We start from the raw sequence: 2,584 nt of genomic DNA, 5'->3' as shown, positions 1-2,584 counted from the left end.
CGAACTTCTTTCTCAATTTGTGCCTCTTTACCCTGTACGTTTTCTGCTGAGCTGCTTTAGCTTTTTGCCACTGTCTTGCGGTATTTCCTGGCCCCTCTTCTTTATTTTTGTCTGCCTTCTCAGGTCTCGATTCATCCGCTTGTGATGAATCGACTCTTTTTGGTATTCGTTAATATTCGTTCGATGCATTGATTTCTTTCTGCTTTTTCTTGTATTAATTCCTTTCAGTACTGGAAATAGGTGGAGGAAACGAAGGGAAGAAGCTACTACAGTAAGTTATAAAAATGATATGGAAGATAAATGATAGTACAGCAGTGCTACTAAACCGTGGCGCATGTCAAGCATTTGATGATCTTTGTAAGCTGGTGGGTTGGAGTGGGTTGAAGCAGGTGTGTGCAAGGACTGTCTCTTGAGACTAATGGTAGCAACTGAGTGGATTTTGAAGTGGGGGTCAGAACGAGTGACTTTCTTAGCTGTGAAGATTCAGTACTTGCCATGTTACAGTGCTTGAGGTTTTTAAAGTGATGAGACAAAAGGTGGGATTTGGGGAGCCCAACCTAGGGTGCTATCCACAGTCCTATGTATCTCCTCAACTGGCTCAGAGAAGTAGCTGCATCCTAGTGCTCTTTGGGGACATCAGCTGCTCTTAGATTTAGTCACCCAACAGAGAAGACTGAGTACATGTTTATAATAATGAGGCTGTAACTCCTTGAGGTGGGGTGTCGTGATCCATCAGCTTGGTGGTGTATGAAGGGGAGGGTCTTGTACTCTGCAAGTCCTTCCTTGGTTCATGTGGCTTGTGCTCCTCCCATGTCCTAGCATATATACAAAATATATTATTACATACACACACACACACACGTATATGAAATGTAAATAAATACTTTGGTATTTTATGAGCAGTGCTGAGTCTATTCAAGTTGCTGAACTAGCAGCAATGATCCCAGTCACCTTCTACCTTTGGTTCCCCCTCTCTTTTCCAGTTCCTTTCCCGGTCAACCTTCCCCCTTCTCTAAAAAGAAGTGGGGTGTTGGACCCTGTGATCAAGACCAGGGAAGAGAGTAAGAAAGAGTGAAACCAGAGGGAGGAAAATGGAGAAGGTGACTCAGCTGATATTGCACATAGTACATTAGCTAGTCCTAACTAATTAGGACTTACTGCTTCATTGTAGGTAAATTAGCTGATAATGGTCCAGCACAGAAATTGGTCAAAAACAGTGCAGTTGCTCAGTGCTGAATGGCTGGATTTTGTCAGCAGAAGAAATGTTTTAATTCTTTGAGTAGTAAAGGGATAGTTATGGCTAGGACCCAAGACACTCCCCTCTCCATTCCACACTGAAGTTCTTCTTTTCTTTCTTTTTTTCCTCCCTCAATTCTTATACAAAATAACTTCCTTAATCTTAAAAACAGACCAAGATTGGTATCGGTGTGAATCTGTAAGTGTAAATGTTGTCCTAATGTTTTTGCATGAGTACATGGTATTGAATATCCTCTGGGACACTTTGTGTGGTGATGGAAGGTTATTTTAGACAGAGAAGTCTAGACGGTTTTTAGGATCTATTGCACATCTCTACACCTGCCAAAATTGAGGAGCAGCAGTGTAATTTGTACAAAACTCCCTTCCCAAAAGGTTTTCATGATACAAATAACAATAACCTAGTGTGGGTAGGGTTTCTTTTTTTGAAGGCAGAATTGTTTCTCCTACTGCTGTGAAACTTGGGTAGCACATTGCAATTGGTATTCCGATTTTCATTGTTTTTTCATATATTCTAATAACTATGTAAGTGGAAATGATGTTATCTTTCGTGCTTGGCTTTCTTGTATGGGCTAAGTACAGCATGAAGATTTCTCACATGTAATTGAGACACAAATGTTTCTTAAACACGCTTTGGGTATAAAACAAAGGTTAATTTAGACTTCAAGAGGACTCTTGAGAGGATAAAGAAATGAGTGTAGGTGTCTTTCCCAATATTAGTACCTTAATTGCATCCCCCCCCCCCCAGAAATAGTAAAAACTCTTCTCTTGCTTGAATCTGCTAATAACTTTCTAATTTATGTAGATACAAGTCTAAATTTAAATTAGTGAGCATACTGTATTTATTTCTCAGCTACATCATTGATAACACAATTCAGAATGGGACCTAGACCATTACAGAATAAATCATAAAGTAGCCTGACTTCCAGCAGGTTTTTAATTCGCCTGGTCTCTATAACCTCTGAGCAAATATTAAGTTCTTTTCTTATTAGAAGACAGATGCATCCTGTGTAGCCTTTGGATGCCACTGTACCGTTGTGAATTGTGTTGAAAATGACCTGGCACATGGGAAAGCCTTTCTCAGTAGTGTGGACTGCTTTATATAGTTTTTAATTCATCTAGGTTTTTCAGAAATATCCAGACTTTGCTGATGGGCATTACCAAGTGTACAGGAGACTGAAGTTCACAAAGAAAATACCTAGAAAGAATCAAGATGTTTGGAAGAAGCATAAAAAATGAGCAATATATTTAGATTGCCAATGGCATTTCAATGATGACTTCTAAACATTACTTAAATACTGTTCTTTTTTTTTTTTTGTTAAACTGATTT

The 2,584-nt window shown here is 39.1% G+C and overlaps 1 protein-coding gene across 2 annotated transcripts in view; it reads left to right on the top strand.

The window, feature by feature from the left end:
* CNKSR3 (CNKSR family member 3) overlaps positions 1-2,584 on the top strand; it is a 54,796-nt gene that overhangs the window by 23,563 nt on the left and 28,649 nt on the right. The gene's annotated exons all lie outside the window — the stretch shown is intronic.

Source organism: Rhea americana, unplaced genomic scaffold (assembly GCF_003343005.1).
Source record: "Rhea americana isolate MKP2758 unplaced genomic scaffold, rheAme1 scaffold_134, whole genome shotgun sequence".
NCBI classification, from domain to species: Eukaryota; Metazoa; Chordata; class Aves; order Rheiformes; family Rheidae; genus Rhea; species Rhea americana.
This window is presented reverse-complemented; position numbering and strand designations above follow the sequence as displayed.